At 35.9% G+C, this 17,139-nt stretch overlaps 1 long non-coding RNA gene across 1 annotated transcript; it reads left to right on the forward strand.

Annotated features, from left to right (window-relative positions):
- The first annotated feature begins 9,583 nt into the window (after nt 1–9,583).
- On the forward strand, nt 9,584–13,395 carry LOC145792759 (uncharacterized). Its single transcript, XR_014332609.1, has 2 exons — nt 9,584–9,826; nt 13,124–13,395. It is a non-coding gene; the product is annotated as an uncharacterized LOC145792759 (long non-coding RNA).
- Nucleotides 13,396–17,139: the final 3,744 nt, after the last annotated feature.

Consider the following 17,139-nt stretch of genomic DNA (forward strand, 5'->3'; position numbering starts at 1 on the left):
GCAGCAGCTGCTCCAGACACATCAGTCCCGTCCACGTCAGTGCCTTCCAGTTCAGCGCCAGCCACAGCAGGTCCTTCGACTTCAGTCACCCCACCACATGATACCCCATACATTTCTCCATATTCCCCACAAGTACATCTTACCCAGCATGCTGACCCTGACCCTGATTGGTCACCGCCCCGCTTCATGCATGATGTTATTACCCCACCCACCCAGTTACAGCCTACTTTTCTGGGGAGTACTTCGACCGCGCCCCGGTTCATGCATGACGTTGTTACCCCACCCACCCAGTTACCACCTGCTTTTATGGGGACTACTTCGACCGCGCCCAGGAGTACACATGATGCAGTTCTCACTGACATCTCCCACATTGATGATGAGGCCCATATTAAGCCCCCCCCAGAGCGCGAGGGAGAGGTTATGGTCGTGGGGGACGTCGCGGCTGAGGTCGGGGTGCGGGCAGAGGCAAAGGTCGGGGTCCAGCTGCAGATCGTGATACAGTTGCACCAGATGAGGGAGTGGGAGTTTCACAGCTCACAGCAGTATCTGATCTACAGGCACAAGCAGGATCAGGGGCATCAGATGCAGGAGAGGGGGGGTCACACTCACACTCACAGGCTCCACAGGCAGTCAGTGGAGGGCCGCATGCAGGGGAGAGAGTGCCAGATATTCAGAGAGTCTACCGTAGGAGACCGAGGAGGGAGATCCACGGTCGGGGTTGTGGGACTGGGGGCAGGTTAGGGCATTAGCGGTTGCGATATGGACTATATAGGTTTTTTTTTTCTTTTTTTTGTTTGTATGTGTCAAACTTGTACAGCTGATGTAAATGTCATACTTATTTATTCGCAATTATAATTTCACAATTTTTTATTCTTATTTATATTGATGAATCACACAAATCTCTTTCACATCTCTACCCCTCTCTCATTATCCGTAATTTAGGAGAACATAAATTACAAACGCGTTTGGTTTGAACAAAACGTGTAAAGAAGCTATAAAAAATATGTTTGTTCAAGGCTAAAAATAATTGAAATATCTCGCTTCATTGATAAGTCATGGATAAGCATTACAAATTGCATGCATTACAGAAATGCCCTGGGCGTTCATCCAAACAATTTCATTCATTATCATCATCATCTGACATCTCAATATCAGATTCATACATAACATCCATGCTCCAGGCGTAGTACTGGTGTGCATCATCCATTAACCCATCTTCGGCACGCTCATTTGCGGTCTTCATTAGTCCGGACCTTTGCAAACGTTGGGTCATGCGATTAACCTTGTCGCGGATACGATGCAATGCCCTTTGCAACAACTGTGGAGTGTCAGTTGGCATACGCATGGCTAATCGGCGAGAAAATTTAAGATTAACTTCACGGCATAGCTCAACGAGAACGTTTGCTCGAGTTTTGCAAAATTCCCACTCAGCTCTCATGGTATTGACGGTGGCACGTGAGTAACGCAAATTTGGATTTAATGGGTATTAAAATTCATCTCCATCTACAACCCAATAGCGACCCATTGCTGAATATAGATCAACCACCGTATATGTCATGATGATATCGCTAAAAATAGCTGTAAAACTTTTGTTGTGGTATGCTACGATATTTATACCATATATACACATGGTAGCTGTATGTATGCAATTTCCTGTTCGATCACATGCATGCCACTGACCTTATCCAGTGCATTCGGCTGTCAGGACTCGACTTTGTGCAGTCATGAACGAATCAACGGCCTGTAGCATCGGCTATTGTGCCGCAGATGCAGTGATGCCTGTGACTTTGTGCATAATTCCAATGGGCACAGTAGGTAGGAGGTATGTGACTTTGTGCAGCGATGCAGGGATGCATCTGACTTTGTGCAGTGATACAGTGATGCGTGTGACTTTGTGCATCACTGCATGTGACTTTGTGCAGTGATGCAATGCTGCATGTCACTTTATGCAGTGATGCAGTAATGCATGTGACTTTCTGACTTTGCCATGCTTGTATACGTTGTGACTTTTTTCTTGACATTACGTGATGCATGTGACTTCTGCAGTGCAACTTACATGCTTTGTTTTTTCCGCACATTTCAGAATTCATCTAAGTCACATTATTACGACTGTGAAAAGAAGCAGAAAATGCTATTATGTTGGTAAAAAAATATGATGGACGGTTGTGTAATGACAATACAAATCGGATGACTGTGAAGTTCATTAACTGAAAATAAGATAAAATATAGGCACCAAAGTTCCAATCGTGTTTACCTAGCAGGTGACCATTTTATTATGTTGGTGAGAAAAACAATGATAGTTTATGAACAATATTACTTTAATACAAAGAAAATTTCATTTTTCGATTTCATTTATAATTTCTCGAAAACACCTATACGTACTGAAATCGTCAATTCCAAGTGACTACTTATTGTATTACAAAAGTAAGCATGACAAAATAGTTTCATGTGGCGATGTGACAACTCACTGCATTTTGTTTTATTTGACAACGCACTGCTCGAATATGAAGGGATTGCATTGTGATTCTATGGCCTACAATTATGATTTTATCTTACAACCACGTCTGTGACTACATCACAGGTACATAAAGTCACGGGTAATCAAAATTACATGAAATGAATAACATCAAATAATATCATGTGTATCACTTATTCCATAGTGCCCTCGCACCACTATGATGTGTATAAATACCCCAGTATGATGTTTGTTGAAGTCATAACAATAGTAATATATACAATTACTATTATTATTATTTTTTTTAATTTTATTAACAATGTCTTCAAGAGGTGCAAGAAGTTCACGCCGACAAAGAAATCCGAAAGTGTGGCTGCTACCTCCATTTATGTATGACTACAAGAGCGAAAAGTACTCGAGTCCGAAGGATTATTATGCTGGTATCCAAGCAGAATGGGCGTTCAGGGTAACGGAGCAAGAAGGATTGTATAATGATCTACGTAACTTTGGGGCACCGGTACCTCATCGTCGTTCATTGACCATGGCTAGACGAAATGTGAGTGACTATGAAAAAGCAGTTAGCAGAATTAAGAAGGAGAACAACAGGATGTTGATGCGGAGATGTCGACATTTCATGCTTCAGCTAGCCACTGAAATGGCAGAAGCAAGCAACAGAGATTTGACAATGGTTGAGCGAAATAATGTCTTAAACAATGAAAAATATCTCTCTGACTACTACATGTCAGATGAAGAATAAGAAATCAAACACCGTTATCTTTCATATGTTCGTTACTGGAGTGTAAGATAATGTTGTTGTTGGTCTAACGTACGGATGTATTTCAAGTATTTTTGTTATGAACCTGAAGTTTATGAAATAACTACATTTATAAGTACACACATTTATGAGTTCATGACTTTCTTTATTGAATTGCAATTTGTTAATGAATGTTCTGGATTAATGAATGGATTAATGTATGTTCAATTATGTGAATACTTAAAACACATAAAATAGATCAGGCAACTCGGAGAAAAGGTTCCCTTAACTGGGGCTGCTGAAATAGGGATGAAATTACAACGAATTTCAATCTCCATCGGGAAAGAAGAAAGAGTCACCTTCCAATTCTTGAAAGTCCAGTAAAAATGATGACTCCGGTAATGAATGAGGGGTTGACAAAAAACTAAACTTGGTGAATCGAACTACCGCCTTCAACAACACATAAAACATAACAGGTAGGTCGGTGAATAGCTTCCCAAATGACAAGAACAATTCAAATAGTCATACTTTTCAATGAAATACAAATAGTGGGTCGTAAGCTTCATAAGTTTCATTTTTTCACACATTGAGTAGTCAAATCGTGGAGAGACTTGTCAGTATATGCAGATAGATTGTGAAGTCATGTGACCTGGTGCACAGTCTTTGGTTTTATTGATTTGTTTATTACAGTGACAACTCATCTCTTATTTACATATGTGGGATTCTCAACTCAGAAAGTCACATGGCAACAGTGAATTCACTGATTTACCTTACTGTCAGCATGCCTTTATTTTGTCTGTATATGCAGATGGATTGTGAAGTCATGTGACTTGGTGCAGAGGCTTTGGTTTTCTCGATTTTTTGCTCGATTTTTTTTATTACAGTGACAACTCATCTGTTATTGATATATGTGGGATTCTCAACTTAGAAAGTCACATGGCAACAGTGAATTCACTGATTTACCTTACAGTCAGCATGCCTTTATTTTGTCCTCATATGCAGATGGATTGTCAAGTCATGTGACTTGGTGCACATGCTTTGGTTTTCTCGATTTTTTGCTCGATTTTTTGTATTACAATGACGACTCATCTGTTATTGATATATGTGGGATTCTCAACTCAGAAAGTCACATGGCAACAGTGAATTCACTGATTTACCTTACAAACAGCATGCCTTTATTTTGTCCTTATATGCAGATGGATGGTCAAGTCATGTGAATTGGTGCACAGGCTTTGGTTTTCTCGATTTTTTGCTCGATTTTTTTTATTACAGTGACAACTCATCTGTTATTGATATATGTGGAATTCTCAACTTAGAAAGTCACATGGCAACAGTGAATTCACTGAATTACCTTACAGTCAGCATGCCCTTATTTTGTTCGTATATGCAAATGGATTGTGAAGTCATGTGACTTGGTACACATGCTTTGGTTTTCTCCATTTTTTGCTCGACTTTTTATTACAGTGACAACTCATCTCGTATTGATATATGTGGGATTCTCAATTCAGAAAGTCACATGGCAACAGTGAATCCACTGATTTACCTTACAGTCAGCATGCATTTACCTTACAGTCAGCATGCATATATGTGGGATTCTCATTTATCCGTTCATAATCAACTATATAAACGAGTAGAGGTGAAGACACAACCTTACAACTCATTTCGCCCTATGAAATTATCATTCATTTGTTTTAAAAAATTAGCATGGTTCATAGGAGGGAGTGGGAGTCGCAGAGGTGGTAGGAACTTGCAAAGGGGTGAAAGTTCACGACGAGGAGGGGGAAGGAGAAGTGGCGATGCTGAAGATGAAACACCATTTCCTTTCTTGGATGCCTCTTGTGCTGATCATGATAGGTTTGGGAAGCGACATTTTGTCATGCCCAAGTACTATCGAGATCCATGTGGTTTGGTGGAGGATCCATCAGAAAATCAAACAGGATATGGTTATGCAAAGGCTAGACTTCTTAAGTGGCCCGCACTATTTATAGAGCGAGTGCAAAACGAAAGATTATGTCGGGAAAGACGACTAAAGGTGCCAAAAGCACGTTCTGTTGAGATCCAAAAGGAAGATCCTGATAATGTTGATCGACTATGTCAAACACTACAACGTGAGATTTCTCAAATGAGTCGTAGATTGGCCCGCGATATGCAGCTACTCATACTTAAGAAGGATGCCCAGAAGAACAAAACAGAACCAAATGTTGCGGCTATCAAGGCTATCATGGAGGATCCTGAACTTGTCTCTGACGCTGAGCTTTCGGATTGTTCAGACTCTGAGCCACCTGTCGATTTAAGCGCGAATTAGGTGTTAATGTCTACACTTCGGCAATATAACAACTTGCATTAATATGTAATGTCTGTGTTAGAGTAAGTATAACTGTTATGTTATGTTATGTTTATGTTTAAGTTTATGTTTATGTATTGTGTCTGTCAAATGTTACGGCTATTAATATGCAATATTAGGTCATGAATTAGGTGTTTGTCTATCTAACTGTTATGTTTATGTATTGTGTGTTCAGTTAAGAGTGTCCAGGACGCATGTAATGTGTGTTCAGTTCATGGTGTCCATAATGTATTTTTGTGGGAGAATTATGTCTGTACTACCTATGTAACTGAAAACTATTACATTTGCAACTTCAGTTATGTTGTTTTCATGCCCGTATGAGTATTTTGTAAAGTACTGACTTTGTATATTATGTATTAAGTATTATTACAAAAATGTTGAGAAAATTTATTTTAGGAGCTCTCGCTGTGGCCTTTGTCTTCTTGGCCTACTCCGCGGTGGTCTTCGCGTCTCACCCTTCGTCGTTGCTCGTCGAGTTGCACAGTGTGTGGGTGTGCTTCGAACTGTAGAGCATGCATATCACATTCTAACCCATAACAAAGACGATACAAAAAAATAAATTTTATAAATGAAAACGGGTACAAAACGGTTTTACTAAACTGGTTTACTAAACTGATTTTCTAAATTACATTCTCACCTTCTAACCCAAAACAAAAGAATAAATATATATGTATGTTTAAATGAAAACGGCTTTCGTAAAGCCAAAATAATTTTCTAAATAACACCTTCCAACCCAAAACAAAGACAAAAGAAAAAAAAAATTACATGAAAACGATTTTAGTAAAGCGAAAAAAAAAATTATTAATTACATTATCACCTTCTAACCCAAAACAAACACAAAACAATAAGCAAAAAAAAAATTTACATGAAAACAACTTTAGTGAAGACGAAAAAAAATTTTGAATTACATTTTCTAAATCAAAACAAAGACAAAAGAAAAAATGAAAAATGTAACATGACAACGGCTTCAGTAAAGCCAAATAAATTAACATGATTGGCTTAATAATATCTACATGAATATGATTTTGAAATTATATATATGAAAAATAGTATGTAAAATTAATTTATGAAAAGAGGTTTTTTTTCATATTATGTAAAATTTATGAATTACACATTCTAAACAAAAACAAAAGAAAAAAAAAACATATTTTAACATGATAATGGCTTTAGTAAAGCCAAGTACTAAAATATACAGTGTAAATATATTTTTTAAAATATGTTTTATGTTTTTTTCTTTTGTTTTATCTTGAAAATAGCGTTTTATTCCAACAAAGTTTATGTTAAAAACGCTGGGCGAAAAAAAAAAATTCTATTAAAATCGCTATTTGTAATAGCGTTTATTCATGTTAAAATCGCTATTCGTAATAGCGTTTTCTGGGGAAAATAGATTTGGGTTAAAAGCGCTGTTATTAACAGCGTTTTCCTTGGGAAAAAAATTAACCCTAGAAGCGCTATTTGTAACAGCGACTTCTTAATCAAAGTCGCTATTTGTAATAGCGATTTTCCTATTCATCTACTTTTGCGCTCCTAACAGTAAAAGCGCGAATAGTAATAGCGCTTTAGCTTAGTTTTGGAATTCGGTCAGAAGTCGGCCTAGTTTTGGAAATACAATGTAAAAAAGGCTTATATTGGGAAAAGCCTCCTTTTTTTATCCTCTGCATATGACTAGACTTGAGTTTATTATTGGACTGCGTCGTCTAGTCTAGTCTATTGAATTTATTTTTGGATCTCATTTTTATAATTCAAATCAGTTTGTTAACTATTTTATTTTTTTTAAAAAAAATTAAGTTAATTAGATAATAAAAATCATGTATTCAAATTAATTTTATATAAATCGTTTATTTTCTTTCCGTCTATTTTTTTATACAAAATTGATGCGAATGACAGTTTACATTATTCGATTGACTTATTTTTTACAAATATGATATATTTGACGAATCTTCAAATATGAACGATTCAAATTATCAAAGTGAGAATCAAAAATAAATTTAATATGCCTTGACAATACATTTTCAATCTGATTTAAAACTAGGAAAGCCCTTTGTTTTTTTGTTGCATCCTTAAAATATCAATTTGGTCAATCTAATATTGTTTGAACTCACGTGGTGCAACAAGAGATAATTATATAAATCGATAATTATTGAAACTCAATTTGATAAATAAAAAGTCATTTCAAAAGTAGAACAATTTATGTTAAACAAATAATACCGATTTTCTTATTATTTTAAACAAATTAACATTTTTTAGATAATTTATTTTAGAAAATATACTTATCAATATGAATCGACTTAATTTTTGTTATGAATAATATACATGAAAAATCATATAAAATAAACCATTGATTTGAATTTTTTTATGTCAACCCATATTAAAAAGTAAAGGATAAATTATTTTGAAGTTCTATTTACAAGAGGATAAGTCTATTTAGTCTCACAATCTTTTGAATACCCTTAAAAGTCCACTATGTGTTTTTCTTCTTCATTCGTTTTTCCCTACCTCTTTTTCTTCTTGATTTTTGATGACCGGCGATCATGCCTTACTTCTTCTCGTTTTCCTTCTAATATATAGTCACCAGTGACCGATGACCATCATTGATTGGAGTCCACCGGCAACCATCGACCATTGACTCCTTACTTCACCATCATCGACGACGAAAGAGACGTGTTTCCGGCAAAGAAAATGAGCAGATCTACTCAAATCTACATTAGATCTGAGTAAATCTATATTAGTTCTGATTAGGTCTAAATTAAAAATAGTTGGCAGAGTACAATATTCTCTCTATATCTGTTTCTCTCTTTCGATTTCTCAATTTTTCTACATTTTCTCTGTACACACTTCTATTTTTCTGTTTTAATAGAAAAAAATTCAAGTTTTGAACAAGTTATTTTTAAGTTTTAGTTATAGGTGATGAAAACTGTAAATTTTACAGTTTCAGTTTTTTTGGTATTGACATTAATCATGTTTAAAACTATAAAATTTTACAGTTTCATAACATTCTTTAGAACTGTAAAATTTTGAAGTTTCATAACATGTTTTCCAGTTTGATTAATAAGGATAAATGCTTAATAGAACCATGCTTTGAAACTGTAACATTTTGCAGTTTCAAAACTTACTTTTCAATTTGATCAATATTGAAGATTATTTGTTTAAACCTTACAAAAATTGAAAATAATATATTCTTTTTCTAAAAGTAGTATTTTCCCCATACTTAGTTGACACATTATACAGGCTTATTTTTTTCCACGTCAGTGTAATGATCCAATTTTTTTTTTAAATAGCCAGTGCATAATTTAATTGAGCAAATTTTTGAATTTGAGTTCTGTGTAAATTCTGTGCGAAAATAGTTTAATTTTGTATTTTTTAAAAATAGTTTCCGATCTCAAAAAATTATGAAATTTTTATATGTTGTTTCTATATGAGGCTAGGACGTTGGATAAAAATTTCAGAATTAAATGATGAATATTTATTTTATGAAAATTCACGGACGGATTGGTGTTCAATTTAATTTATAGCAGAATTTTGTTATTTAATTTTTAATGTTTAGATCATGATTTGGATAAATTTGTTGGGTTTATTTTGGTATATAACTGAACCATGTTGGATATATGAGCGAGACACATAATTTAGATTCAATTTAATTTGAGTTTGTTAAATGACACATGTTTAACTGTTAAGTCCCTTTTAATTATGTGATTGGTAATAACCACTTTGAGAGTTGTTATTATTTATTATATAGGATTATAATAAATATTTGATAGTTAATTTTATGGTGTACACAATATGGTGAAAAATTATATATTTTCATAGTGAATGAAATATGTGTATATTTCATAGTGAGCAAAATATTATATTTTGTAGTGAGAAAAATTATATTATTTTATAATTTATATTATAAAATTTAGAGGTATTATTACAAAAGTTATATTATATTTTTTTTTTTAAAAAAATCAAGCATCGAGAAGACAAGTCACATGGAGTTGTCCCCCACACCCCCTCCTTTCCCTTTTTCCTTCTTCATTTTCTCTTTTCTTTTGCTGAGCAAAGAGCTTAGCTCTCTCTTTCTCTCAACGTCTCTCTCTCTCTCTCTCTCTCTCTCTTTATTTCTCCATTGATACTCAATCTTTGAATTTGAAATGAGAGTCTTTAGAGTGAGATTTTGCAAAAGTGTTGTAAACGAAAGTCGAAGTACTCGTCGTGATCTTCGTAATGGTAGTCTCGGATTCATGATTGGGCAAGATTTGCCTTCCAGATCTGCTCTTCTTCAATATTTAAGGTAGGAACTTTCTTCATATTTTTACATTACACCTATGTTAGAATTATTTTGAGAAAATATATCACTATAAGAGGTATTACATATATATATATATATATATATATATATTCAGATTTTTGTTTAGTAATTTTTGGAAGAAAAATTATGTTAAAATGTTAAGAATGTTGGCATTTTGAGATTGATTTGGAAAAAAAAAATCATTTTGTGTTGATAATTTTGCAAAGAAATCCGAAAATAAAATTTAATAGTTGTATGGATTGTTTCTACATTATATTATGATTAGATGATTTATTTTGAGAAATATAAAGTTGAATTTTTTTTTTTATCTTTGATTTGGAATTTATTTTTGAGAAAAATAAATTAATGTTGAAGAATATGGAGTAAATGCTTAAGTAGGAATTATAGAGTTATTTTGGGATTAAAAACTCTAAAAGTGTTATATTTATGATATTTTATAAAAGATGATATGTTGATGATTAAGTTGTGTTCATTTTTATAAAAATAAAAAAAATGTGAAATGTGGACTTTCAAACTCATAACCTTGTAAATGTTACTATTTGGCATATTTTATAATTTTTGATGTAAATATCATGTTGATTAAGTAAATTTAGAAAAAGTTGTGAAATTGTTATTGGTAGAGAATTTGGTAAAAATATTACCTCTTTAAATAGCTTGGCATGAAAAATAGTTATGTTGAAATATAGTTATATTTGAGGGATGAGGCATGTGAAGTTAGGTTTGGCATTATTAATTTGAAATTTTTTGAATATGATAAACTTACTAATTTAGTGGATTAAATTAGTTTTGATTAAGATTATACCATAACTTTTGACATAGTATGATAGAAATGGTAATATTTAATAAATAGGAATTTCCTTTGAGTTATATATATGTTTTTGCAAGATCTAGATGATTTTCAAAATCATCCTTTAATTTATTTTGAAAATTGATTATTAATTCAAGAAGATGAGAGATTTTTTTTTTAAGTGAGTTTGCTTTATTGTTCCTTTTAAAATAGAAATTGAGGGTTTTGAACTATGAAGATTGAAGAGAGATGTTTTTGGTGACTTTCTTTTCAATAAATGAAGATGAGTGGTTTTGGTGAGAAAACCTAGAAATTTGGGGTTTTTAAGAAAGATGTTGACAATCTTTGAAAATGTTGTTATATTTATTTTGTGTGCCAAAATAAATGATGTTTGAAAATTTGTTTATTTGTTTACATATAAATGATGGTTTTCATGGAATATGAGAATTGTTGGAGTTTTGGAAATTGTTGTTAAAAATGTTGATATAGTCTTGAAGTAACTAAATGGTTGAGATTACTCTAAGAGTGAGAATTTTGTTGTCCCGTGGATGAATTGGAATAAAAATATTTATATTCATCTTGAAAAATTATATTAAAATGAGAAATGAGAATTTTGATCACAATAGGAATATTGTGTGGAAGTATTGAAAGTGGAAGAAATATTGCATTGTATTATTAATTATTGCATTGACATATCAATTCATTTGATAATAATGAACTTTGAAATTTGATTTGAAAACTTTGCATTTAGAAATTAGTGTTAGGAAACAAGTTTTCATGAAATGATTTTGGGGTAAATACGGTGATAAGTTTTGAAAGGTGGTGTAGATGATAGGTGTTAAGTCTTTCAGTTAATACTGATAAAAATGACAGATTACAGGTGTCGAGCTGTAGCGATCCCAGTTTTGCCACTTCGTTAAGTATGTCGGGGATCGAGCTGCTCGGTCAGCTTGCGGGGGTCCAAGGGGCAGCCCCCATTGGCGGGTCCTAGGGCAACGCCCTGACGAGGTTGAGGGGCAGCGCCCTTGAAGCAAAAATGAAAAATGCATTGGAAGTTGCTTGTCCGCTCGAGCAGCCGTTTATGCGCTCGAGCAGAGAATGTTTGGTTCCAAAAGTTTGACCTGTCTGCAAAAATACTGAGAAAGTGTATTTGACGCTCGAGTGGGGCTTTCCATGCTCGAGCGGACCATGTTATATCAGTTCGTGAATTTGATATTTCAAATCACTTTTACATATCTCTCTCTCTAAAAACCCTTTCCTCTCCCTTCTCTCTACATCCCTACGCCAAATTTGATCAAAACCTTAATTTTTCAAGATTCGTTAGAGTTCTACCATAGGTTCTCAAAGTTGGTTAACTTCTTGAGGGTTTCGTTGTATGCGGTGAAGATCGAGTTTCAACACCGTTGATCTTGGGGGTTTCATCTCATTTCTTCTTCAAAACTTGAGGTAGGGATTTTCTTAGAGTTATATATATATATATATTGTAAGATCTATATGATTTTCGAAATCATCTTTCGATAGTTTTGAAAAGTGATTGTTGATTCAAGAAGTTGAACGATTTTGAAAGTGGGTTTGTCTCTTGTTCTTTTAAAATGATTTTATGGGTTTTGATCTTCGTTGATTGAAGAAAATATAATTTTGGAAAGTTTTCTTTCAAAGGATTTGAGTTGTATAGTTTTGGTGAGAAAACCTAGAACTTGGAGATTTTTTTAAAAGAGACTGAAAATTCATGAATGATATTATTATATTTATTTTGTATGTTAAAATAAATGGATGTTTGCAAAATTTCTTATTTATATTTATATAAATGATGAATTTCAAGGAATATGAAAATTGTTGTTCATTTTGAAAATTATTGCGCAAAACGTTGAAATAGTCTTGAAATGACTAATTGTTGAGGATACTTGAGAAGAGGGAATTGTGCTATTCCTTGGATGATGAATTATAATAAAAGTATTTATATTCATCTTGTGTTATTGGCATATCAATTCATTTGATTACATTAAACTTTGAAAGTTGATTTGAAAACTTGAAATTGAGAAAAGAATGTTGAGAAATAAGTTTTCATGGAATGGTTTTGGGGTAAATGCGTTGGTAAGTCTTGATAGGTGATGTAGATGATATTGAATAAGTTGGCCTGAGAGTCTGGGGAGAAAGACCGAAAACCCGCGCGGATAGGTGTCGAGTTTTCCGGTTAATACCGGTAAAAATGACAAATTAGTAATACTTGTATAATCTATTTGCATACACCGACCTAGGGATTACCAGAGTTATATTTACTTCCCTTGAAATAAATTGTTAAGTTTTGAACAATTGAAATTGCATGATATCATTGAGCATGATGGTTTTCAAAAGATGAAAATGTAATTTATCTTCAAAAAGGGCATAGCATGGCATGTGCATTTCATCTTTTGAGACTTGTATAAAATGTATATACTTGGTTAATAATTTCCTACTGGGCTTTATGCTCACTCTACGGGATTTTTGTGCAGGAAAAGATGTGGTGATCCCACCCAATTAGGGGCGTGGAAGTATGTGTGTTGGGAGTACAATGCTCTTATTTTACTGTGACTTTGTGTGTAAGCCAAGGACTGTGTTTGTATGGGTTTGAATAATCGTTTTGTGTAACCAGACTCAAGCCTTGGAAACTTGTAAACCCTTGGGGGTATTTATTTGTTTATTTACTTGTTATTAGATTAATGTATTGCTGCATGAAGAACTATTGTAACATGTAATGTAAGTTTGGAGATTTATGTTCGGTTTTTCTTGAAAGAGCCATGATTGTTGTATTATCATTTGGGCTAAAAATTTGGGACGTTACAACTTGGTATTAGAGTTACCGGGTTTGAATACTTGGAGCTCGTGGGAAGTGGTTGTTTAATCACAATGGGTTCATTTAGCATGCTTAGGAAGTGTTATGCATTTTGTGACTATGTGATAACATGCTTATGTGACTAAATGGGTATGAGATTGGACTTTTGGGATGTTGTTTGCGCCTGTTAAATTCCTTGAGGTCTTATTAGAAGAGTACTTGATCAATACTTATTATTCTAAGAATTCTTGATTTTTCGTGGGACGAATCTCATCATAAGAGTATAATCCGTATGTGTTTACATGACTAAGTGCTTATGTGGGCTGAAATTTAATTGTTATATGGTAGAGGAATATATAGCATTATTGTGATCAAACGTGTAAGGCAAGTTACGAGCACGTATGGGTAAGTGTGCTAAATTAATTCTATTATCATTTATAGGATGTCAGAAAGAGATCAAACCCGTAGTGGTAGAGGGGGGAGGCGTGGTAGGGCTCGCCAAGGTGTGCATAAGGTACCGGTCCATGAGGTTCCGATGCAAGAGAAAGAGTCCAGGCAAGCTAATGTGGTCAAACAAGTAGGGCAGGCAGGAATCCCGGGACAAGCGGGTCAAACCGCAATGGGGGCCCTAACTCGAGAAATGGCAAGGGAGAGTCTATGAACTTGTTGAGGGTGGAGAATCAAGCCCGAGAGAACACCGCGGAGTCAAGGGTGAGTTTCCTTACTAGAGAGTTCTTGTGGGCCAAGCTGGATGAGTTCCATGGTGGTCCCGAGCCCAAAAAAACGGATCAGTGGCTCGAACAAACTGTGAAGACATTTGAGATGCTTCACATCGAATATAGTGAACTAAGAGTGACTTTAGCGAGTTACTACCTTAAGGGAGACGCGGATCAATGGTGGAAATATGCCAAGGGTATAATGGAGCTGACATGTGAAGTCTTTGCGGTTGCTTTCCAAGATAAGTACATACCTCCCACTGCTAGGGAGAGATTGACGCAAGAGTTTAAAGACCTCAAACAACTTGACATGTCCGCGGCCTAGTTTGAGGCGGTCTTCTCTAGTTTGTCTAGATTTGCACCAGAGTTGGTGGCAACGGAAGAGCGCCGTTGCATTGAATTTGAAAAGAAATTGAAAACAAAAATTATGTTCAAGCTTGTCGGAAATATGATTCGGAATATGACCCTCTTGTGGAGACGACGACACACGTAGAAATTTTCATACAAGCCGAGGAGGAGAGGCTTCGGAGTTCAAGGTCTAGGGGCCAAGAGTCTCAAGGAGACTATAGGAAAAACAAGAAAAACAGGAACACCTATCCATCCTAGTCCCAACCACAACAATCTAGATCCACTTTTCCTTTGCCTAGTGCAGGTCCGGGAAAAAGTGCATCGAGTAACTTCTCGTGTTTCAAGTGTGGCCAACCGGGACACAAAGCCTTCTCATACCCACAGAAGGGAGGAGGGCAGTTAATAGTACCACCACCTAATCGATCTCAAAGTCAGTGTCAGTTTCAAAATAAAGGTCAAGGGTTTAATTGTTATCAGTGTGGTCAGCCGAGGCATATGAAAAGAACTTGCCCACAGTTGGGAGGCGCATCTAGCGCATCAGGGTCGAGGCAGACTCAGAGCCACCAGCAGGCTTAATTAGTCCAAGCTTTGCGAGTTAATCAGGGAGCTGCTTCGGCTCAGTCAGTATAACAGGCCTATGCTCCTAGAGAAGAGCAAGTCAATTAGGGGCCACAAGGGCGAGTGTATGCTATTACCGTGCCAGAGCAACTGCCAGAATCCTCAATTTTGAGAGGTATTTTTGTTGTGTGTAATTCTTTGGTTAATGTATTGATAGACACGGGTGCGTCTCATTCATTTATATCTACTGCATTTGCTTCTGCATTAGGATTAGAGATACCACGGTTAGTGCCTCCACTCATAGTAGAGTCACTGTTAGGGGTACAGTTGATTTCGACCGGGGTTGTCGTGATTGTGAAATAGAAATTGTCGTGCTTTTGTGTTGCTAGATATGTCGAGTTTTGATGTCATTTTAGGCATGGACTGGTTGTGTTCTTATCAAGCTGTGATTGATTATTACCATCAGAGAGTTACAGTGTGCACTTCGGGTGGTGATCGTTTCTATTTTCTGGGGAACCGAGTTGATAGAGCCTTGTCGCTAGTTGTTGACCCTCGTAGTAGGAGCAAGCTTAGTGGCCTTCTTACAACTGTCTTGGATAGTGAGAGTGACGGGGCTCGTGTTGAGTTACCAAGGGTAGTTTGTGAATACCCTAATGTCTTTCTAGAAGATCTTACTAGTTTACCACCTCACCGGGAGATCGAGTTCTCCATTGAATTAATGCCTGGCATGTCACTGATTTCCATGTCACCGTATAGATTTGTACCCACCGAATTGCATGAGTTGAAGATTCAACTCCAAGAAATTTTAGGCAAGGGCTTCATTCGCCTTAATACATCGCCTTGGGGAGCGCCGGCTCTCTTTATGAAGAAGAATGATGGGTCATTGCGGTTGTGTATTGATTACCGCAAGTTGAATTGAGTTACAGTTAAGAACAAGTATCCTCTATCCAGAATAGATGATTTGTTTGACCAACTTAGAGGGTCATTGCAGTTGTGTATTGCTTCTTGTTTTTTGAGGATACTTGGTCAAACAAATCATCTTTTCTGGGTAGAGGATACTTGTTTTTAACTGTAACTCTATTAAACTTGTGGTAATCAATATACAACTGCAATGACCCATCATTCTTCTTCGTCAAGAGAGCCGGCGCTCCCCAAGGTGATGTACTAGGGCGAATGAAGCCCTTACCTTAAAGTTCTTGGAGTTGAATCTTCAACTCATGCAATTCGGTGGGTGCAAATCTATACGGTGACATGGAAATCGATGCCGTGCCAGACACTAATTCAATGGAGAACTCGATTTCCCGGTGAGGTGGTAAACTAGTAAGATCTTCTGGAAAGACATTCGGGTATTCACAAATTACCCTTGGTAACTCAACACGAGCCCTGTCACTCTCACTATCCAAGAGAGTTGCATAAAGGACACTAAGCTTGCTCCTACTACGAGGGTCAACAACTGGCGACAAGGCTCTATCAACTCGGTTCCCCAGAAAATAGAAACGATTATCACCCAAAGTGCATACTATAACTCTCTGATGGTAACAATTAATCATAGCTTGATAAGAACACAACCAGTCCATGCCTAAAATGACATCAAAACTCGACATATCTAACAACACAAAAGCAAACAGAAGTCGATGCCCGGTAACTTTTATTTTACAATTACGACAACCCCGGCCTAAATCAACTGTACCCCTAACAGGTGACTCTACTCTGAGTGGAGGCACTAACCGTGCTACCTCTAACCCCAATGCAGAAGTAAATGCAGTATATATAAATGAATGAGGTGCACCCGTGTCTATCAATACATTAGCCAAATAATTACACAAAACAAAAATACCTCTCACAACTGAGGATTCTGTCAACTACTCTGGCACGGTAACAGCATACACGCACCCCTGTAACCCCTAATTGACTTGCTCCCCTCTCGGAGCATAGGCCTGTTGTACTGACCGAGCCGAAGCGGCTCCCTGATTAACTCGCGAAACTTGGACTAATTAAGCCTGCTGGTGGCTCTGATCCGCTTCGACCCTGATGCTCCAGATGCGCCTCCCAACTGTGGGCAAGTTCTCTTCAT

Source organism: Camellia sinensis, chromosome 6 (genome assembly GCF_055761805.1).
Source record: "Camellia sinensis isolate YWXY chromosome 6, ASM5576180v1, whole genome shotgun sequence".
Classification (NCBI taxonomy): Eukaryota; Viridiplantae; Streptophyta; class Magnoliopsida; order Ericales; family Theaceae; genus Camellia; species Camellia sinensis.